General features: G+C 41.3%; 1 protein-coding gene across 3 annotated transcripts in view; it reads left to right on the forward strand.

Moving 5' to 3' along the window:
* Positions 1-4,663: 4,663 nt before the first annotated feature.
* Positions 4,664-24,127, forward strand: part of SH3BP2 (SH3 domain binding protein 2) — a 114,113-nt gene continuing 94,649 nt past the window's right edge. The window contains exons 1-2 of one of the 3 annotated variants that reach the window (XM_056802329.1): positions 4,664-4,969; positions 11,282-11,425. The gene's annotated coding sequence lies outside the window, so the exon portion shown is untranslated. Of the gene's footprint in view, positions 4,970-11,281; positions 11,426-18,394; positions 18,448-24,127 lie in introns of all 3 variants that reach the window. The other 2 variants (XM_056802328.1, XM_007496831.3) reach the window with 2 other exon arrangements.

Below are 24,127 nucleotides of genomic sequence, written 5' to 3' on the forward strand. Positions count from 1 at the left end.
GCAGAAACAGTAAGGGCTAGACAACTGATGGTAAGTAACTTACCCAGGATCATGTAGCTTTGAAGTGTCTAAGGCTGGATTTGAACCCAGGACTTGCAATTTTCAGGCCTGGCTAACTATTCATGGAATCACTGAGCTGCCCCTCCCAAAGTTTCTTTTTAAGAAAGAGTTCCTTAGTTCCTCTAGGCCTTGTAGGACCTAGGTGGAAGTTACTGTTTTAAGGGAAGATGGAATGATGATTATGTGTGATCACATGCTTGATGCTTACTTAATATGTTGTATTAGGGATGGTTTATTCTTTAGGAAAAGGAAAAAAAAGTGCTAATTATAGAGACTGCAGAAATGGGGGAATTAAAAATGAAATTTAATGAAACAAACCTAGATTTCTGGGTCCCCCCCCCCTTGGGGTGAATTTGCTAAAAAAGTGATGCAGGAAGTAGAATCTGATACAACATTTCTGTGAATTGGGTTCAAAATCCAATCTGATTGAACTTATCTGTAATTCTTACTCTGATTCATTCACATCCTTGACCACGATAAGGAAAATATAGGATCTTTGAAAATACAGGAATTTTGGCATGTGTCCTGCTACCCCAAGAGATTATGGGTTGACTGAGTTTTTCTGGAGTGAATTTCCTAAGGTCATAGTTTTTAATGGGCTGCTAGATAGTGCTTTGGAAAGAGTACCAGATCTGTTGTCAGAAGGACCTGAGTTCAAAATGGCCTAACTGTGTGACCCTGACCAAGTCCCTTAATCCTGTTTGCCTCTATTGCTTCATCTGTAAAATGAGCTGAAGAAGGAAATGGCAAACTACTCTAGCTTCTTTGCCAAGGAAACCCTAAATGGGGTCACAGAATTGGATGTGACAACAACAACCTAGGAAATGGCAGAATTAGGAGAGTTGAATCTAGCTCTTCAGACTCCAAATTCAATGCTTTTTCCACTATACTGTCTGGACACTTCAACATAAATAAGGACTGAGTCAACATTTCCTCCTGTGTTTCCTGTGGTACTATTTATGATCAAAAGAGGAACAGTATAAAGGAGGATTTAATTAGCTGATGACCACCAATAAAGAAAATACCAATGAAAGCACTTATTAGCACTTAATTCACTCAATAGGTGTAATGTGATCTGGTAGAAAGAACAATGTTTTTATGGCCAGAAAACCTGAATTCAAGTCCTGGCTATGATACTTATTAGCTATGTGATCCTGGTTAGCTATGGGTCCCTAGGCAAGGCTTTAAAATGTCTAAGTCTCAAAATATTAATCTGTAAAATGGAGATCATATTATTTTCTATTGGGACTGCTAGGTGGTACAGTGCTGGGTCTGGAGTCAGGAATATTCATCTGGCTTTAGACACTGCCTAATTGTGAGACCCTGGGCAAGTCACTTAAGCCCCACTGCTTAGTTTCCTAAAGAGGAAAGAAGAGAGGAGAGGGGAGAGGGGAAAGGGGAGAGGGGAGAGAGGAAAAGAGGAGAGAGGGGAGAGGGGAAAGGGGAGAGAGGAGAGAGGAGAGAGGAGAGGGAGAGGAGTCTTTGCAGACTCCCTCTGCTTGTCTGATTCCTTCCAGAACTTCCATTTTAAAGAGGAAGCCCAAGCTAACCAAATCTTCATTCCTCCCCATGATGCACTGGAAACTTGACTCATCTCCACAAGACTTTCTCTACCCAGCCCTAGGTTACTATCTCTCCTTCCCACTCCCAGCATTTCAACTCTCTTTTATTTGTTGTCTCACTGCATTAGAATGTAAACTCCTTGAGGGCTAGGAGTGTTGGTCTTTCTGCTTTTACTTGTATTCTATGGTTTAGGGACCACCGGACTCTTATTTTAGTAATCCCTTCATCAAAGTTTGTTGACCTATCTGCCCACAGACAGATTCCTAACTACCACCTAGGCTTCTGAATTGTAGCCAAGAGCTTATAATTAAGGTGGGGACCTGAAATAGACTTACATGAAAAAGATAGCCAAAGACTTATAAACTCTAAATTTTGGGAAATTCTGGACAGAATCACAAGAGCAAAAAAAAAGAGACCTCAGAACACAGGTCAGAGCTGGGAGGGATCTTGGAGGACTAGCTACTTACTTTTTAAAAACTCTTACTTTCCATTTTAGAATCTATTGTATATTGGTTCCAAGGCAGAAGAGCAGCAAGGGTTAGGCAGTAGGGGTTAGGTGACTCATCTATGGTCACAGAGCTGGGAAGTGTCTGAGGCCAGAGTTGGACACAGGACCTCCCATCTCTTGGTCTGGCTTTCTCTCCACTGATCTACTTAGCTTCCCTTATACAGAAGACATATCCAAAGCACAGAAAGGTAGGCGTGGGTGTGAGGGAGTCTTGCTCAAAGTCTTAGAGGCAATGATAGAACCAGAACTTATACCCAGGTTATAGGATTGTTGAATCCCCTTGGTTCATAGATTAAAAACTGGTAGGGCCTGTTAAGGCCATCTAGCCCACTCCCTTCATCTTTCTAGATAAGGAAAACTGAGTGATGTAGGTTGTAAGTCTGGTTGTAAGACTGTTTCATCTCATTTTTAGACTAAAGAGCCTACCTCTATGCTGCGTGTTCAACAAGACATTTCACCTACAGTGACTTAGTTGCTTCATCCGTCAAATAGCCCCAGTGATATTTCCTTTGGCTGACTCTTAGAGCTATCTTGTTGAGCCAAATGAGAACTAGTCAGTCCAGAAAAAGGCAATGGGAACAATGATGCCACAAGATTATCAGTTGAAGGAAATGGTATTTTTATCCTGGGGAAGAGAACGCTTATGGGAGGAAGGAAGAATAATCAATATCCTGAAGGATTTAAGATTAGAAAGTAGAGAGCAGATTAGACTTCTTTTTTTTAAAATCCTGAATTTAACTAACCAAATAAAACAAATGTTTCCACGTATGTAGTAGACCAGGAAAAAGGGAATTATTATTATTATCACGCAGTTTGCTTTTCCTTTAAAAATATTAATTCAATAAGTAACTTTCAAAGTTATCTTGCTTGTCTATGATTCTTTCTGACCTTTCTTTTCTCTTCTGTGAATTTTTAACACTCAATAACTCTTTTCCCTACTTAATCTCTGCCCCCTTTCTATCCCTCCACATTGAAAAAAGAAAGGCAAAACCCTTGTAACAAGTGTGCGCAGTGAAGCAAAACTAATTCTCACACAAGTCATCTCTGAAAAGTCATCTGTCTTATTCTATATCTTCTCTGCCAGGAGCTGGGGAGCACACTTTAACATCAATTTTCTGGAAATGTAGCTGGTAGGTGTTTGGAATTCCTAAACCTTTCCACGTTGTTTTTCGTTATAATGTTGTGATTCTATCAGTTGTCTTCCTAGTTATGGCCACTTCACACTGCACCAGTTCATAGAACTTTTCTCAGTTTTCTTTGTAACCAGGAGGGATGATTAAACCTTCTACTTGATCCCAGAAGACAACTAGGAACAATGAATGGAAATTGCAGAGAGGCAGATTTAAGCTTCCTAACAATTAGGACTGTCCCAAAGTGGAATGCATTGCCTTGAGAGGGAGTGAATTCTCATCACTGGGGGTTCCCAGGTGGAGGTTGGATGACTTCATGTTGAGGGTATTCTTGGACCAGATGCCCTTACTATTCTTCTATCTCTGAGATTCCATCTTTTCCCACTAGCTTGGGCCTCCTCTCCTGGCTCTGTGACTACGAAAGTGACTATCCGTTTCTTAGAATAGTAGTTGGAAAATTAAAAGGGACGTTAGATTTGATCCAGTCCAACCCCTTAGTTTTTAGCAAGGAATAAACTAGACCCACGAGAAGACTAATAACTTGCCCAGTCTCAGAGATGGGGAGAGGGAGTTAGATGGCACCACAGATAAAATGGTGGACCTGGAGTCAGGAAGACACATCTTCCTGAGTGCAAATCTGGTCTCAGACACTTACTAGCTGTGTGACTCTGGGTTTACCTCAGCTTCCTCATCTACAAAATGGGCTGGAGAAGTAAATGGCAAGTTACTACAGTATCTGTACCAAGAAAACCCCAAATCGAGACACAACACGAAGGATTAGACATGTCTGAACACTTTCAGCGTCTTAATCCTGTCTCCTTTCCTTTACTAAACTCTTAACCTTCTGTCTTAGAATCTATATTAAGAATCAGTTCCAAGGCAGAAGAGTAGTAAAGGCTAGGCAATTGGGGTTAAGTGACTTACCCAGGGTGACTCAGGTAGGCAGTGTCTGAGGTAAAATTTTAACCCACCTCCTTCTCCAGATCTGGCTCTACCCACTGAACCATCTAGCTGCCGCTCCTACCCCTTTCCCGCTCTATCAAGTTCCCTGGGTATAACTTTCTCCGATGTAGGGAAACATCTTTTATCTACCAACTGATCTCCCAGAGCTGTTTCGGGGAACCTATAGGGCTAACGGATACGAGAGTGCAGGAGAAAGTCTATTGCTTATGCAAATGTAAGTTATTTCTCCCTCCCGATTTGCCTGAAGTAGTGGGGGAGGGACGCCAGATAAAGCTGTTCAAGTAATTTCTGGTTAGCTCGGGGGTGAGGGGACAGTGAAGATAGAGGGTGTCTTTAAGGAAGGAGGCGGAGGAGTGGGACTGGGAGTGGGTGTGGGAGGAGCCTGGGGCTGGGGCAGGTGGAAGGAGGCGGGGGCACGCGGCCTGTGGGGCGGGCTGGGAGGCGGAGGCGCCCGATCCCCAACCAGAGCTCGCGCCGCAGCGGGAGCCGGAGCCGGAGCCGGAGCCGGACAGGAGATTTCTTCGGTCACTGGAGTCCGCGCCTCTGTGCTGACCCAGATGAGATCGCTGCCTGGTGCTGCTGAGCGCCACCAGGTGCGCTCCACGTCCCCACACCCATGCGCTCCCCACGAGGAACCAGCAGCTCTGGGGTTCTGAGAACTCTCCTCAGGCTGAACCGCGCCCCCAGCCGCTGAGATGGAGATTGGGAGGTACCCTCGGTCCCGGCGCCCCCAGCCTCGCCCCTGGTAAGGCACGCCCCCCATCTGGCTCGCTTCGAGGAAGGGGGGAACATGCTCTTTGGCCCCAGCGGGTGCTGGGAGGAGGTAGTGGGTGAGTGTCCCAGGCCAGGCCGGTGCCGCCTACTGGATGCCTGGGGCCTCGGAAGGGCTGGGAGTCACCGTCACTCTTGGCGCCTTCCTCTCGTGAATCCAGGTGTTGCAACCGGGAGCGGGAGTGGTGGTGGTGGTGGTGGTGGTGGTGGTGGAAGGAGCCCTGACCTGGGAGCCGCAGATTTTCGGGCTGGCAGGGACATTAGCTAGCAGTTAGTGCAACTCCTTGGTTTAACAGATGGGGAAACAGGTCCCCAGAGGGTTCACGAATTGCCCACTTCTCCACTTAGCGATAGAGCTAAGATTCTGGTAAGGAATCTTACGTCGGCCCTCTGCTGCCACCGCTCCTTGGGTCATACAGCATTGCTTCTCTTTATTGTGTGATCTTAGGCAAGTCCTTTCCTCTCCACAAGTGTCAGTTTCTTCATCCATAAAACAGGAGTCCCTCTCATGGAGTCCTACAGATGCTTTGTTAGCTCCGGAGGGCTGTAAATTAACCTTTTCCTTTCTACAGTAAGTTTATAAAATGGACTCACGAAAGTCCACTTAAGTAAGTTATGCAAGTGTTCGTCTTCCTTATGAAAAAAGGAAGCCTTGGGGAAATAGTGATTTCGCAGAGACTCAGAATTAGTGGCTTGCCCAGGATCACTCAGCCAACAAGTTTTAGAGCTGGGATTCAAACCAGGTCTCCTGGACCCAAGTGGGTGCTTGATCTGCTCCTGTTGGACTGATCAGCTACAGCCAGACGCACTGTATGTACATTGCCTCCTCCCATATGGTGATGGTCATTTTGGTCCTCTTGGAGTGCAAAGGACAACAACCAACCTGGCCCCAGGGATCTGGTGTTCTTTCCATGACACCAGAAAGGCTAAAAAATAGGATTTAGTAGGAGTGTTGGTCTCCTTTTCTGTATGAAGGGGTTAATGATTCCTGCTCTATCTCCCTCACAGGGTTGTGAGTGAATTATAGGAACAGTAGCTTTTATGATCAGTTTTCTCCTGTGTCAAATGGGGGTGGGCTGGGAACACTTGAACAGGCCAGGGCTTAATTGCAGAAATTTCATGCCAGACAAAACTGTAAGGAACTTGAAGGTGGCTAGAAATGGATTTTCCAACCAAGAGCCAGACATCCCCCGAAACAAGAAGTACATATGGGTTCAGATTTTGAATCAAAGATCTTCTATGTGTGACCTCTGGACAAGTCACTATGCCTCCAGAACCTCAGTTTGCTTATCTGGAAAATGAGGGCATTGAACTGGGTTCAGTTCAATCCAAATATTTATTAGTTTCTATTCTGGGCAAAGCATCTATATCTGGGAATACAGACAAAAAAGCTACACTGGGGAAATGTAGCATGTTACAAAGATATATGTAAGTACCAGATCACTTAAGGATGGAAAAAGCACTGCCTGAAGATACTAAGTGGCTTTTTAGGTGTCACTTGGATGGGTATTATTTTACTAAAATGGTCAATGGACCAAATAAAATGGAGTATTTAAGAAAACCAACTCAGAACAACTGATTTTCTTCCTTTCATTTTATAGCCTCTCTTTCCCCTCCACCTCCAGCCCCAATTTCCCCAGCAAACCATCTCTTTGTAACAAAGAAAGAGACAAAAAGTTAGACTGGGTAGCAGGGAAGTAGCAAAGGTTTTCCTTTCAGTCTTTCTGATGTTAGAAGAACCTCTGCCCTTTTAGAGTTTGATGTTGTTCCTGAATAGGATATGGGATCCGGGAGGCCATGGTTATTTCAGATTGTCTTTAAAATCATCTATAAAATCCTTTCTCTTACTGCCTGGTTCTGTGCACTGGGATTTGGCCCAAAGCAGAGCATGTCTTATTCAGGGGAGGCCCAGGGAGCTGGCAGTTGATATGTTTGGTCTCTTTTGAAACCAATTGCGGAAACTATGCCCTTGGCTTGCATGTCTCATCAAAATAAGCAATAATGACATCTTTATGTGGCACCTGGAAGAAGTTCAGAGGGTTTTTCCACTACCAACACCCTCACCCCCCCTCCCCTCAGCCAAAAGCCTTGGGGTGAGGAGAGAATGCTTAGGAGTTTTACTTTGGGTTTGCCCAGTTTTTGTTAGGAAAAGATTAGTTTAGTGGGTGAAGCTTTTGAAGGCATTGTTGCAGATTTTGCCTGCAGACCCCGACTTGGGAACAAATGTGTTCCAAAAGTTTGTTTGTAAGGCCATTGTTTGGAACTTGGACCACAGTTCCCTTAGCAACGGTATTTGGAGTTATGGCCATAGTCCCAGGGAAGCCCACAAAAGCCCATTTTATTCCCAGTGTAGCTGAACTCTACGCCTGAGATGAGATGTGAGTTTTGGAAGCAGAATGCCTTTGCAATAAAGGGGGAGCGGTCTCTTCCTCTTTTCCAGGGCTAGAGCTGATGGGAGCTCGCCATTTAGCACTTAGCACAGTGCCTAACACATAGTAGGCACTTACTAAATGTTTATTGGCTGCCATCTTCCCAACTTGGCTCCTAGTGTTACCTTTGGGCTCCCCCTTTAATGCTTTCTGCTCCTGCCCAGTCCCCAGCTTCCTTTCTCAAAGTATTCTCTCTACTAGATAGTTGCCTGCCTCGATTCTCTCCCAATCAGAGCACTCTTTCATTCCCTTAGTGCACAGGACCTCAGCTAAGTTACTGCTTCATAGGACATGGTGGGCAGGAACCTCAAAAAGGCTGGATAATACCAGCTGTGATTAATTTGTAGTTGGCACAAGAGAAGTTTTGGAGTTGCGTAGATTTTGAAATAGAGGTCATCTAGTCCAATATCCTTGTGGTTTAAACTGTGGAAACTGCCCAGAGAGGCTGACTTACCCAAGGTGATGTCAAAGCTGTTATATTCAAACCCAGGACCTCTGGACCTCAATTTATAGCTCTTTGTAGCTAATGCCAGAACCTTGAAAGCTAATAGCCTTGAAAGAAGCCCAAGCTCAGATGCTTCCTAGCCATGCGACCCTGGGCAAGTCACATAACCCCCTTACCACTCTTCTGCCTTGAAACCAGTTTGCAGTATTGACTCTAAGACGGAAAGTATGGGCTTAAAAAGAAAGAAGGAGCCTATGTCCTGTTGCAGACTTTTAGCTTCCATGAGTACATTCCATATCTTAAATATAAAACAAACTTAAAGATTTTCATTCATACAGATATGAGAGAGGATAAAATGCATGACTACAAGCATTTCAGCATCATGGAAAAGGGACTGGATTTGGAGTCAGTAGACATCAGTTGTAGTTGCCCTTCTCTGTCACTTAACTAGCTTTGACATCTCTGGAAAAAAATCTTTTCCTCTCTAAACCGCAGTTTCTTCATCTATAAAATGGGGATAGATAACACTAGCATTTCCTGGCTCACAGGAAAATTGTGAGGAAAGATGATTGCGCATCACTAGCTCATCTTTATATGAAGTTGATGCCCCTGAATGATGGGCAGTGGGGGTCATGCCTGAAGCAGGGCTGGTGGTCTGGGGGGAGCACTGGTAGTGATCAAGGTGGTGGCTTGCCTGACATATACCATCTTCTCTCTCCCCATTCTCTCTCCCTCTCTCTTTCCCTCTCCTCTCTCTCTTTCTCTCTCTCTCCCTCTCCTTCTCCTCCCCCCTCCCTCTCTCCCTCTCTTTCCCTCTCCTCTCTCTCTCTCTCTCTCTCTCTCCCTCTCCTTCCCCCCCTCCCTCTCTCTCTTCCTCTCTCCCTCTCTCCTAGAAAGTCTAGGAAGGACATTTGATTTTCTATAGTATCTAGGACATTCACACCATGCATTGTACTTAACTTGAGTATACATATCTTTCTTATTAGAATGAATTGATTCTATTTCAGTGCAGGACTCAATGACTGAGTAGATAAGGGAAATGGCTTTGGAATCAGGAAGATCCTAGTCCATATCCTCTGATACTAAATAGCTATGTGACTAGGGGCAAATCATTGAACCTCTTTGAACCTCAGTTTCCTCATCTGTGAAATGGGAATACCTATAGTCTCTACCTTACCAAGTTGTGAATTTCAAATGAAATAATGCTCATAAAGTGCTTTTAAAACTTTAAAACATTATATAAATGTCAGATATTGGAAGACAAACACACACAGAAGGAGGCAAGGACATGTTAAAATCCTAAGTTGTACATGATCACCAAAATGGATGTTATGAACAATTTATAAGCTGCAAAAATCCTCCCAGTAGGAGAGGTTGGTTTTAAGTGGTGATGGTTAAGAAAGGCTTCCAGTTGGAAGGGCAACTTGGTCTGGTCTTGAAAAATAACCCACTTTTCTTTAGTATATTAAGTTTATTTTTTTTAACCCTTGCCTTCTGTCTTAGTACCCATTCGAAGAGGGAAAAGCAGCAAGGGCTAGGCAATTGGGGTTAAGTGACTTGTCCAGGATCACACAACTAGGAAATGACTGAATTTGAATCTAGATCCTCCAGATTCCAGGCCTTTAGCTGCCCCTTGCTGAGATTTTACAATGTCCTTTCTTCCCAATAATTCATGTCTCATTTAATAGATGAGGCAGCTGAGGCCCAGAGATAGTGACTTATCTAAAAGTTGCAGAGCTGGGACTGAAATTTAAGTCTTCCAGTTCCGCACAGGATATTCTGCCCAATGACTCCAGGCTGCATTTGAAGTCAGAGGGCTAGGGCTCCTGACTCTGCTCTTTACAGACTCTCTGACTCTGACAGATCTTCTGCTTCTGGATTCTCTTGGTTTCATTTGTAAAATGAAGGGTTTAGCAATCAGTGACCTCATAGCACCCTTCCAAGTTCAAATCAATTATCTTATGACATTAACGTATAACTTTATGGTTTATACATCATACCTTTTGATCTTGTAACTACCCTGAGAGTCAAGTCAGCAAGCTTTTATTAAGAAATTATTACAGTTATTATTAAGAAAGTATTACAGGAAAGGCAGCTGGGTGGCTCAGTGGATTGAGAGCCAGGACCAGACATGAGAAGTCCTGAGTTCAGATCTAGCTTCAGATACTCCCTAGCTGTGTGACCCTGAACAAATCATTTAAACCCCCTTGCCCAGCCCTTACTGTTCTTCAGCCTTGGAACCAATACACAATATTGACTCTAAAATGGGAGGTAAGGAGTTTTAATTTTTTTTTAAATAGCTTATTTTGGGAAGAGCAGCTTAGGTAGTTCAGTGGATACAGAAGATGACCTGAAGATGAGAGGTCCTGGGTTCGAATTTGACCTCAGACACTTCCTAGCTATGTGATTGACCCTGGTTAAAGGATTTAACCCTGTTTGCTCAGTTTCCTCATCTGTCAAATGAGCTGGAGAAGGAAATGGCAAACCAGTTCAGTATCTCTGCCAAGAAAATACCAAATGAGGTCAAGAAGAGTCAGACATGATTGAAAACCATTGAACAACATTATCCTATTGAAATCTTTCAAAAAAAGTGCTAGTGAAAGAAGAGCTCTGAACCCAATAGTTTTCCTTATAAAAAACAAGTTTCTGTTTCTTGCGTGCACATGCCTGGTAAACATTTTGAGTAGGGGCTACAAAAAGGCTTCCTGGGATTGAAAAAAGGTTGGAAACCCCTGGACTTGAAACCCAGCTCATCTACATTAGCTGGAAACATCAAAGCCTCTCTGGGACTTTGTTTCCTTATCTTTTAAATGAGGGGAATGGATTCCATAATATCTAAGGTGACTTTTGGCTCTCCTATGACTTACCCAAGATCTCCTTGCTAGTGAGTGAATGAGCCCCAAGTAGAGCTGAACTGCTGTGAGCCAAAGATTCTGAGGCAGTCAATAAGCATTTAGAGACTCAGTGGATAGAGAGCCAGTCCTGGAGACAGGAGGTTCTGTGTTCAAATCTGGCCTGACATTTTCCTAGCAGTGTGACTCTGGGCAAGTCTACTTAACTCCCATTGCCTTGTCTTTACTACTCTTTTGCCTTAGAACTACTAGATAGTGTTAATTCTAAGATGGAAAGTAAGGGTTTTTCCCAGTGGAATTGCTCATTGGCTATGAGAGGGGGAGTGGGAGGAAGGGAGGGAAAGAACATGAATCATGTAACCACGGAAAAACATTCTAAATTAATTAAATAAACTTACAAAATAAAAAAAAGGAAAGTAAGGGGTTTTGTTTCTTTGCTTGATTTTAGGGTGTGAAGGGGTAGGAAAGAAGACATACAAATATTGGAATGGTGGGGATAGTTGGGACTAGATTGTGAAGGGTTTTTGAATATCAGAGAGGATATTCATTTTCTTCTGTAGGTGATGGCTAGGTGTTTCAATGGAGTACTGGGTCTGGAGTCAGGATCTAGTGTCAGAGACTTACCAGCTGTGTGACCCTGGGCAAGTCACTTAACCAGTTTGCCTCGGTTTCATCATCTGTAAAATGAGCTGGAGAAGGAAATGGTAAGCCACTCTAATATCTTTGCTGATAATATTTGGATTCACTCAGGAAATGCATGTCAGGAAATCTGTATCATAAATGGAAGTAACTGCTGTTACACCCTTTTCATGGAAATTTTCTAGATTGTTCACATGCCTTGTAACTGATGTAACAAAATCAACTCCCATATTATATTTGTTTTAATAATTTCTGTTTGGGCTATCTCATAGCTATTTTTTTTTTTTTTTGCAATTTAACTTATCCAAACTGTAAGTAAATCCTTTTCAAAATAGAAGAGAAAAAATCTGCTTCTGCCACTTCTCACCCATTGTTTCTACTTCTAATCTCAGGTCAAACTGACCAAGTCTAAATCTTATTCTTTTAAGCAATAGCTTTTCTTTTCTTTTTCTGTCTTAGAATCAATACTGTGTATTGGTTCCAAGGCAGAAATGTAGTAAGGTTGAAACAATAGAAGTTAAGTGACTTGCCCAGGACCACACAGCTATTACGTTATCTGAGGTCAGATTTGAACCCAGGACCTCTCATGTCTGGGAATTGAGCCACCTAGCTGCCTCCTAAACAGCAGCTTTTCAAATGCTTAGTTATATTCTCTGGCCCTCTTCAAGTCTTCTTTCTTCTCTAGGTTAAACCCTATTGCCTTTTTTTATAATTGGATTTTTTTTTTGCTCTAGTCTCAGGGCCTTTAATCTTGGCCATCTTCTACTAGACACACTTAAACTTTTCAATGTTATTCTTGAAATATAAAGTTGAGTTTCTGAACCTACTTTATAAATTTCCATTTATTATTATTAAGTTTTCTCTGTTAGTTTCAGTCTAATGTCCTAGTCTGTTAAATTTTTAAATTTTTTTTGGAATTTGGACATTGGGCTCCCCTATTCAGATTTTTTTTTCATTTTCATTTTAATTTATTAATCCTGACTTCCATCTTGGAATCAATGCTGTGTATTGGTTCCAACGCAGAAGAGTGGTAAGGGGTAGGAAATGGGGGTTGCGACTTGCCCAGGGTCACACACACAGCTGGGAAGTGTCTGAGGCCAGATTTGAACTTAGGACCGCCTGGCTCTCAGTCCACTGAGCCACTCAACTGCCCCAGAAATATTTTTAATATGCTTTTAAAACCTCAAAATATTATAAAAATATAAGCTATTATTATTTTGTCATTGAGCCACTCTTTCAGTTCATTTAAAAAACTGATATTTTTTTAAATCCAATGACTGACTTTTCCCCTACTCCTCAACAAAACACTCCTTTGTAACAAGAGAAGCAGAATTACGCAAAAGAAATCAACATATTGACCATATGAGAAGGTGTCTACCCCAGTGTGCACCTATAGGTCACCACCTCTTCTGAAAGTCTGGACGTGGGTATGCTTCACCAGGGGTCTCCTGAAATCCTGAGTAGTCACTGCATTTCTTGATCAGTTTTGAAATCTTCCAGTGTTGCTTTCCTTGACATTATTGACGTCATTGTGTCAATTCTCCTGGCACTGTGGACTTCCCTCTCCATCAATTCATATAAACTCCTGGAGTATCATTATTTCGTACAGCATGATAATATTAGATGGATGTGCCACAGTTTATTCAGCCATTCTCTAGTTGACTGACACCCATTTGGTACCAATTGCTGCTGTAATTTTATTATTATTATTTGTAGATATAGTTTATTCCTCTTAAAGGCTCAATCTTCTTGGGCTTGATCTTTTATATTTCTTTAGGTCATCTATCCGTGCGGATCTCCTTATGGAATTTGTTGTGCGATCATTCGGTTAGTTCCTAATCCATGAAACTATTGTGATGAAGCCCGCATCTCTCCTTGTTCATAGGGATGACTTGTCTTTGTCAGATCCTTTACTGAAAAAGGACTTTATATTTATAGACTCACCCTACAAAAATAGGAAACAACATTAGTGTGGCATGACCCTCCGGTGATGAAGCCACGTTGGCTCTTGCTGATTACTGATTCCTGTTTTGAGATATTCACTAAACATCACGCTTCAGGATTTTGTCGGGATTTGAGATCAAGCTCAGTGGCCTAAACTTTACAGCCCAGGGGTCAAACATGGCCAGCAGCACTCATGAGTGCAGCCCAGTCAGTTGAAAATATAATTGGAAAATATGTAACCAAATAAATAAAAATACTGCAAAACATCAACATTGTTACCTTTTATTTTTATTTAATTAAAAAAAAAATTTAAACCCATACCTTCTGTCTTGAAATCAGTACTGTGTATTGGTTCCAAGGCAGGAGAGTGGTAAGGGCTAGTTAAGTGACTTGCCCAGGGTCACACAGCTGGGAAGTATCTGAGATCAGAAACCCTTACTTTCTGTATTAGAATCAATATTCTCATGTCCATAAAGTTTCTTATAATTTTATTGTGTTCATTCTTAAATTTTCTGCCCAAAAGAATGTATGTGAGCTTCTATACAATAGTAATGGATTAGTAGCATCATAATAACCTAAAAAGGAATAGAATGCTATTTTTTTATTAGTTTAAAATATAAACAAAGTTAATACTTGTAAATTGTCAGGATATGATTGTAGGTCCCAGAAGTGCAGCTCATGGTCCTTGTTAAAACAGACCTTCCTGAATAGAAAGTACAATTAAAGTAAGTAGTCATCTATAATCCGGATTTTATTCTGTGACTAAGCAGATAGCGTATGTGTCCTTTCCATGATAGTTTCCATTTTCTCTATTAGCTATAGAGAAGTCAGGACCCACTGTGAACAAATTGCCTGAGATTTTTAGTTAAATTTGTTGTCATGGCCAAAGATGAGATAGATATCAGGTCAATGAGTCTTAGATTATCTCAACAAACTGCAAGTTGGTTGTTTGCTTTATAAACACTTGATGTATTTATCTAGTTTTGGTATCTTCTAACTGTATTCTATAATAATCTTTTTATCTTTTAGTTGTGTTTTGTCCATTCTCTGGGTATCCAAAGATTTAGGAAAATGTTTTTTAAACTAATAATATCAATAATTATTAATAAAACTAATAATCACTAATAAATCAATAATAACTAATAATTAATTAAATAATAATTAATGAATTGATAAAACATAATATTCTGTTTTCAAACCAAAAAAAGGAATCAGTACTAAATATCAGTTCCAAAGCAACAGCCAGGTAGCCGGGGTTGGGGGGAGGGGTGTTAAGTGACTTGCCCAAGGTAACACAGCTAGGAAGTGTCTGAGGCTAGATTTGGAGCCAAAACTGGTTCTAGATACACTGAGTCACCTAGCTGCCCCTTCCCAGTCTTTTTTTTTAAATCCTTACCTTCCGTCTCAGAATCAATACTGTATATTGGTTTCCAAGGCAGAAGAAAAGCAGTAAGGGCAAGGGAATAAGGTGAATTAAGTGACTTGCCCAGGGTCACACAGCTAGGAAGTGTCTGAGACCAGATTTGAGCCCAGGACCTCCCATCTCTAGGCCTGGCTGTCAATCCACTGAGCCACCCCACTGCCCCTCTTCCCACTGTCTTTTAAAGATCATTGACACAGTCTCCAGAATTACATCCTTTGGTCCTTTCCATCTTCAAGGATGTGATTCATTTAGGACTGATGAATTTATTGATATATATTGATTGAGATTGAGATAATGTGAGTGCCTCTCAACTCCCTACTTTCATTTCCAATCTATTAATCACCTTTGTTATGCCCTTATCAGGTCAATGATAATTTTCCTTAGAAAAGAGAGCAAAAGCAGAATAAGAGTTGAGAAGTTCTATCTACTTTCCCTGGTCTCTTATTCTCCATTTTTTAATTCTCTCCCACTTCTGAATATGCAATCAATTGTCCAGTCTCCTTGATTTTTTTTCTGTCCCTCTGGACCCCTCACATGCCCCCTTTTTTCCATTAACATGCATACCTCTATGGTCTTCATAACTCCCCTTTCCTGGTAATCTGGTGGTTGCCTTCAAAATGATCTCCATGCATCCAGTCTTTCCCCTTTCTAAACTATCTCCATGTGGCTGCCAAGTTGTATTTCTCAAGTATAGCTAGTTCTGACCATGTCACTCCCTTTCTCAAGAAGCTCCATTGGGGAGGGAAGCTGGGTAGCTCAGCATATTGAGAGCCAGGTCTAGATATGGGAGGTCCTAGGTTCAAATTTGAACTGAGACACTTCTAGCTGTGTGACCTTGGCCAAGTCACTTAACCTCCATTGCCCAGCTCTTACTGCTCTTCTGCCTTGGAACCAATTCATAGTATTGATTCTAAGACCCAAGGTAATGGGTTGTTTTGTTTTGTTTTTAAAAGGAGCTCCATTGATTTGATTCTGACTTAATATTGGGATGGTCTTTCTTATGACCCAAGCCTTTCAACAATAGAATGAACTTCCTTCCAAGCAGTGGCTGGTTGGGAATTTGTCTGGGATGGTAAAAGCTATAATTATATCTTTAAAACATTCAGAAAAGTGCTATGTAAATTTTGAGGTTGATTACTGTTACCCATTATATAATTAGCCCCTTGGGTCAGTAGGTACCTCCATTTTACAGAAGAGAAACTAAAGCTCAGAGGGGGTGGTGTTTGCTTGTTATCACCCAGATAGTGATATAGTAACAAGGGCAGGGGACCCTGATACATGATGTAGATCCTACCCTTATCAGCTATGGGATCATGGAAAAGTCATTTCCCCTTTGGGTCTCAAGTTTCCTCATCTGTTAAATGGGGATAACAGTCTCCAATGGAGAATTTTGTAAGGAAAGTGCTCTGTTATTCTTGAAGTGCTTTAGGAAATGTGAGTTATGGCTATTGAACTCTGATCTCCCTTCATCCTTTACTCTCCAGTGTTCTTCCAAGATACCATAATATCTTTGCACATGGAGTAAGTGGGGCTGGTTCTTCTAATGGGTTTTCCAGCTCTGAGATTCTATGATTTGGTGATTGATTTCCCCTATCCATTCTCCATTTACAAAGGACTTTAGGGCATTTCTCAATAAACCAAAGCCTTTCTAGGAGGAAAGTAACTTCTTACCTCTAAGAATATTGAAAAAGATGGGTCTAGGTAAAAATAATAGTCTTTAAATATATTCATCAAATATGAATAGCATTTAAACATACATGTTAAGTTTGCAAAAATATTTCACACTTATCTCCTTTGATCCTCAAAACAATCCTTTGAAGTAAATGGTATCATTAACTCTACTTTAGAGATGAGGAAACTGAGGCTGAAAGAGATTAAGTGATTTGCCCTGTAAATTTTTTTTTAATTTGAAAAATGTTATTCAATTTATCAATTGAGTATCTTTCCATGGTTACAAGATTCATGTTCTTTCCCTCCCCTCCTCCCACCCCCTCCTGTAGCTGACAGCACAATTCCACTGGGTTTTACATGTGTCATTGGTCAATTTCCATATTATTGACATTTGTACTAGGGTGATCATGTAGAATCTACATCCCCAGTCATATCCCCATCAACCCATGTGATCAAGCAGTTGTTGTTCTTCTGTGTTTCTACTTCCACAGTTTTTCCTCTGGATGTAGATAGTGTTCTTTCTCATAGATCCCTGCAAGTTCATGATCACTTCATTGCCACTAATGGAGAAGTCCATTACATTTGATTGTACCATAGTGTATCAGTCTCTGTGTACAATGTTCTCCTGGTTCTGTTCCTCTTGCTCTGCATCACTTCCTGGAGGTCCTTCCAGTCTCCATGGAATTCCTCCACTTTATTATTCCTTTGAGCACAATAGTATTCCATCACCAACAGATACCACAAATTGTTCAGCCATTCTCCAACTGAAGGGCAGCCTCTCATTTTCCAATTTTTTGCCACCACAAAGAACACAGCTAGGAATATTCTTGTATAAGTCTTTTTCCTTATGATCTCTTTGGGGTGTAAACCCAGCAGTGGCATGGTTGGATCAAAAGCTTTGTAAATTTCTGAGGCAGGATTTGAACTCAGGATTTACTCTCTATTATACTGCCTAGCTTCCACTGAAATATTTCTCCCATTTAAAGTACTTTCCATCCTTACCTGAAGGAATGAAGTGTTATCAGTACTTGGTCAGACTTCTTAGGAAACACTACCCTTCAATAGAATCCTATCTACCCCTGCCCCTTTCTCTTTCTCTAGACAGTGGATAGAAAGCTGGATTTGGAGTCAGGAAGACCTAAGTTCAAATCAAATCCAATTTGAGACACTAGCTGGATGGCCATGGTCAAGTCACTCAACTTCTGTTTGACAGTTTCCTTAGTCAATAAATATAAAATAGGAATAATAACAACGCCTACCTTGAAGGTTTATAATGAGAATCAAATGAAGTACTATTTCTACAGTGCTTATTAGCACTTTGTCTGGCATGTAGTGGTGCTACATAAATATTTATTCCCTTCCTCTCTTAGGCCTGGCCCTTTTCTCTTCACCAAAAATATTTATTTATTAGCTTCCATCTTAGACTCAAAACTGAGTAACAGTTCCAAAGCAGAAGAGCACAAAAGTTCAAGCCCTTGGGGTTGAGTGACTTGCCCAGGGTCACAGAGCTAGGAAATGCCTGAGACAAGATTTGAACACAGGATCTCCTATCTCCACACCTGATTCTTTATTCATTGAGCCAGCTAGCTTCTAGTGCCTTTCTCTTAGGAAAGTCTATAAAAGGTCAAGAAGGAAAGCTTTAAGTCCTGTATTATGTGAAAGTACTAGCATATCCTATATCAGACTATTTACTGCCTCAGGAGAGAGGCAGAAGTGAGGAAGAGAGAAAATCTGAATCCTAAAATGTCATAAAACAACTATCAAAATTTGTTTTTTTGTATAACTAAAAAAATTAATAAAGGAAAAAATTTAAAACACACAGACACACACAAAACACACAAAAATGGTTGAAGAGTGGTTACCTAAATTAGAGAAGTTAAGACTAACATCACCTCAGTCATTTCTGTTGTGTCCAACTCTTTGTGACCACATTTGAGGTTTTCATGGCAAGGATTCTGGAATGGTTGGTCATTTCTTTCTCCACCTCATTTTACAGATGAGGAAACTGAGGCAACAGGGTGAAGTGACTTGCCCAGGGACATACAACTAGTAAGTATCTATGGCAGGATTTGAACTCTGGAAGATGAGTCTTCTTGACTCGTCTATCTTCTAATCAAAATAATGACCTATTCTAGGACTGTACCCTCTTTCCTCTATTTCCTGAAGAGATCAGATGGGGAAGATCCCTTTAATTTCTACTGGCCAGTGTGGGGATAATTCTTGAGAGAAGTAGACATGGGCTCTGGGTGGTTTTAGGAGACTGAGTCTTCTGGAGCTTTTCAAGAAAAGCTTGAGTGACTTTTGTTCTGTTAATTGATTTAGGATGTACATCCTAAACTCCTAAGTGAAGTATGCTTCATTGAAGATTCCTATAAGTGTTTCTTCAAGATGTCTTGTGTTACTTCCCAGCTGTGTGACCCTGGGCAAGTCACTTAACCCCCATTGCCTAGCCCTTGACACTCTTCTGATTTGGAATCAATATACTGTATTGATTCTAAGACAGAAGAAGGTAAGGGTTTAAAAAAGTGTCTTGTGCTAGAGACATGTTTGGGAGCATGACGGGGCTCTGCCAACTTGGACATTTCTCTCTGAGCAGATTTGAATTTAGATTAAGGCTGAATGAACAGAAATTATTCCTTACAGATTACATACAGAGCAATATTCATACTTTTTCTTTGACGAGCCCATATGCCTGGCCAGCATTAGTCTCTGAAACTCTTCTGTTATAAAGCACTCTTCATTAGAAACTCTCAATCCTTGAAATTGTGTGTGTGTGCGTGCGTGTGGTTTCACTTCATGCCTTGGGTCTGCTTCCCCTGGGAATGAGGAGGGGTTCTCCTGTCTATTTACTGTCTGAGGAGTCCATGTGCCCCCAGAGCCAGACAGGCTTTCTGGTTAAACTTCAGCTAAATATGTCCTTGAGTAAATTTCAGGTGTTAAAAAAGAAACAAACAAACCAACCCGCAAACCAGGGTGAAGTTTGAAGGAAGTACTAGTGAGCCTTTGTTCTTCTGGGGGTCTCTTTCTCTCTTTCCTTCTCCCTCACTCCCCCCCCTTGGTTGAAGAGGGGAGGAGGGGATGATATCCCCATTGGATAAAGCATTCCTAGGTTTTGTTATTTACCAACAGAGTGACCTTAGACAGGTCATTTTACTGCTGAACCCATTTCCTCATCTACAAAGTCCCTAAAGTTTGTATCAGTGGAAATTTTGTATCCTTTGGATTTCATCTCCCAGAATTCTTTCCTCATCCCAAAATTCCTTTTCCCTTTCTGTTTATGTGCGTCCTTTACATTATTGTATATATGTTTTGGGTAACTTTTCCTTTTTCTCTTTTTTTTCATCGCATGCAAGCTGGGAAGACTGGCTTTATTCTAGCTTTTTATCTTTCCTTTTTGCCCTAAGTTAATATTAATAAATCTTATTAAATATAATACTTAGAGTATTGGATATTAATTTTAAAACCTACAAGTTTCTGTCTTTCCCTCAGTTACTATAAGGTTCAAATGACATAAGGCATGGAAGGAATTTGTTGTATGTAGTTCAGTCGTGTCCAACTCTTTGACCCAACAGTATCAGAGATGGGATTTGAACCCAGGTCCTCTGACTCCAAAACATTTTTTAAACCCTTACTTTCTGTCTTGGAGTCAATACTGTGTATTGGTTCCAAGGCAGAAGACTGGTAAGGGCTAGGCAATGGGGGTCAAGTGACTTACCCAGGGTCACACAGCTGGGAAGTGTCTGAGGACAGATTTGAACCTAGGACCTCCCATATCTACTCCTGGCTCTCAATCCACTGAGCTACCCAGCTGCCCCCTCCAAAACCTTTTTATTTCATCACAAATGGAAAGTTTCTTGGGAATACCATAGAAGTGATTTCTGTTGAGGCAGAAATTGATGTGATTGTTCTATGCTATATGTTTCCCCATTTTGAGATCCTTGCTTGCTCATGACTCCATTTGAGATTTCCTTTTCCTTTTCCAGATAATTTTATAGATAAAGGACTGAGGCAGAGTAAAATGACTTGCCTAAGGTCAAAAGCACAACTAGGGGCTGAGACTGGATTTGCACTTGGGACTTCCTGACACCAGATTAGACACTCTCTCTGCTGAGCTGCCTAACTGCCATGCAATGGAAGGGTCCTTTACTTTTAAAGTGTTACTACACAGGCCAACTATTAATAATTAGAAGAGAAGAAGTTTGCTGTAATAAAAAGATGACAGAATTTGGAATCAAGATACCTGTGTTCTCATTTTGCCTCTTACAGGTACTAGTTGGTTGTATTGTCTTTGGGGGGAGTCAACCTCTCTGGGCTCCTGTAAAACAGGGCTAATGATACAAGGCAGGGTCTTATGCATTATGTAGTTCAAGCCTCTCATTTTGACAGATGAGGAAGCTGGGTCTTGGAGAGTTCAAATGATTGGCTTCAGATCTCACAATTAGAGGAATTAGGAAAAGAACTCATGGCTCCTGATTCCAAGTCCAAGGTTCTTTCCACTGTTGTCATCTTTTCCTGTGCCAAGACATGGAATTACAGAGTTGGACTGGACCCCAGGGGCCATTTTGTACATCTAGATGGGACCTGAGCTTGCTTACTGTGTCCTGAAAAATGGACTCACAGTCCTGTCCATCCTGATTCACCCTTCTGACTTCCCTAACGCTGATTCAGGGGAAAAAGTGAACTCCCTTGTTCCCCTTTTTGAATTTGAGACATTTTAATAAGAGTAATACTCTTTTTCATTTGCGTCTAGCTTACATTTACATTTATCTCTGCGGTGGGAAGAGCTGAGATTAATCACAGCATCATCAAATGTCACAACTGTGAAGGGCCTTGGTGTTTGTCTGGTCTAAACCCCTCATTTCCTTGACAAGGAGAGTTAGGGCTTCAGAAAGGGAAGGTTGTCCACAATGTCCTTATTGATGAGGAGATGGAGGCAGGTGGGGCAAGTGCTTAGCAATCACCAAGTGCTTAGCTGTATTTCCTAGTTTAAACCATACTATGGACCTAGAAAACTATCTACATTCTCCACTGAAGGCCCCCTCTGCCTTCTACAGCCTCAGGAAGGTTGAGACTAGAGCCGAAGAGTAGAGAGTTGTGGGAAGAGAAGAATGTTGAAGTTGAAACATTGGACAGACATTAAAAAGAGAAAATCAGCTGGGACCAGGGCTGAGAAGGAAGAGGAGAGCAGGCTATGTCACCTTTTAGAAACTGGGCTTTTAATGCGCCTTTTTTTTTTAAAGTTTTTAAACATTATTTTATTTGGTCATTTTCATACATTATTCTTTGGAAAGAGATCATTTTCTTCCCCCCCTCCTCCCGCCACCCCTCCCCTAGCTGATGCACGATTCCTCTGGGTATCTCATGTGGCCTTGATTAGAACCCATTTCCCTGTTGTTGGTATTTGCATTAGAGTGTTCATTTAGAGTCTCTCCTCAGTCATATCCCATTAATCCCTGTAGTTAAGCAGTTGCTTTTCCTCGGTGTTTTTACTCCCACAGTTTGTCCTCTGCTTGTGGATAGTGTTTTTTCTCCTAGATCCCTGCAGATTGTTCAGGATCTCTGCATTGCCACTAATGGAGAAGTCCATTACGTTCGATTATACCACAGTGTATTAGTCTCTGTGTACAATGTTCTCCTGGTTCTGCTCCTCTCGCTCTGCATCACTTCCTGGAGGTTGTTCTAGTCTCCATGGAATTCCTCCACTTTATTATTCCTTTTAGTATTCCATCACCAACATATACCACAATTTGTTCAGCCATTCCCCAATTGAAGGTTTTAATGTGCTTTTAATGACCCCAAGTTTCTTTCCAAAACAAAGGTTCATTTTTTAAAGATAATATTCTCTGTTGTTGCTATAAGACAGGGAATATCATAGATCTTATTATTTTTAAAAATCCTTACCTTCCATCTTAGAATTAATATTGTGTATTGGTTTCAATACAGAAGAGTGGTAAGGGCTAGGCAATGGGGGTGAAGTGACTTGCCCAGGCTCATATAGCTAGAAAGTGTCTAGGGCCAGATTTGAATCCAGGACCTCTCATCTCTATGCCTGGCTTTCTATCCATTGAACCACCTAGCTACCCCTATAACATAGACTTTAAAGTTGAGGGTCACCCAAAAGGTAATGGAGACATACAAGAGGAAGCAGCATGGTATAGCACTGACTCTGAAATGGGTTTAAATCCTGCCTCCTGAAATTTACTACCTCTGTGACTGGGGGCAATAACCTACTTGAATCTCAATTTCCTCATCTGTGACTAGGGAGAGTTAGAGTAGATAGCCTTGTTGTACACAGAAAGTGAAACATTATGGAACAATCCAATGTAATGGACTTTGGCCACTACAAGACAATCCTGAAGGGCTTATGAGAAAGAATGCTATCCACATTGAGAGAAAGAACCGTGGGAGAAAAACAGAAGAAAAACAACTGCTTGATCACATGGGTTGATGGGGATATGATTGGGGATGCAGACTCTAAACCATCACCTAGTGCAAATATCAATAATATGGAAATAGATATAAGTGATAATATTTACATGACCCAGTGGAAGTGCTTATTGGGTCTGGAAGTGGGGAGGGAAGAGGGGAGGGAAAGAAAATGTAACATGTAAACATGGGAAAATATTTTTTTTAAAGAAAAAAAAAGAGTAGATAGCCTCAGAGGTTCCTTCCAGCTCCAGGTCTGGGAGTTAGCTAGCTATAATACTTAACAAGCAAAGAATTTTGCCAAGGAAGGAGTATGAGGGAGATCATCAGAGAAATGTATGCTGGGAAAAAGCTTGATTAGTCATGTAAGAGAGAGCTTAATGGATAGCCAGCCCATGAGCTCCAATGCTCTCCATGCAGGATCATGAAATAGATGTAGTCCCCAGTACTTAGGGGGGGTTCATAGCCAAGTCACAGGGGATAGTCAGGCACAAATAGGTTGCCATTGCATCTTGAGAGGTAGTATCCCCCATCAGCAACATCTCAAATCCACTGAAACATTAAAGTAGAATTTTAAGTTGTAAAGACTGATAGTAGTAAATGATTTGTCAACAAGTACAAATTTCATACAAATTAATTTTGATAGCAAAAAAAAGGGTAGTAATTTGTCCTAACAATCATTGGATGACTAAATAAATGATGGTATAGGAATGTAAAAGAAAGTTATAAAGCTGTCAAAAATAAATATAAGGAAATCTAGAAAGACCTATATAGAGGCAGCTAAGTGGTGGTACAGTTGATGGAATGCTGGACCTAGAGTCAGGAAGTCCTAAGTTCAAATATGGCCTCAGTGTTTAACTGTGCCCCAGAGCACTTAACTATTGCCTGCCTCAGTTTTCTCAACTTTAAAATGAGGATTATAGTAACTAAAGATAATAGAAAGTAATAATACCTCCCAGGGTTATGTGATGACATTTGTCAATTCCTTTCTTTCCTTTCTTCCTTTGTTTCTTCCCCCTTCCTCCTTCCTCTTCTTTTTCCCTCTGTCTCCTTTTCTCTTTCCTTTTTTCTTTTTTTCCCCCTTCTTCCTTCCATTCCTGAGATCACCAGAAACCAATAGAAACAGGATTTTTTTGAGGGGGGGGGGATGTAGAACTAGGTGGCTCAGTAAATTGAGAGTCAGACTTAGAGATGGGAGGTCCTGGGTTTAAATTTGACTTCAGATACTGCCTAGCTGTGTGACCCGGGGCAAGTCACTTTACCCCCATTGCCTAGCCCTTACCTTCTATTGATGTAAGATACA

Source organism: Monodelphis domestica, chromosome 6 (genome assembly GCF_027887165.1).
Source record: "Monodelphis domestica isolate mMonDom1 chromosome 6, mMonDom1.pri, whole genome shotgun sequence".
Classification (NCBI taxonomy): Eukaryota; Metazoa; Chordata; class Mammalia; order Didelphimorphia; family Didelphidae; genus Monodelphis; species Monodelphis domestica.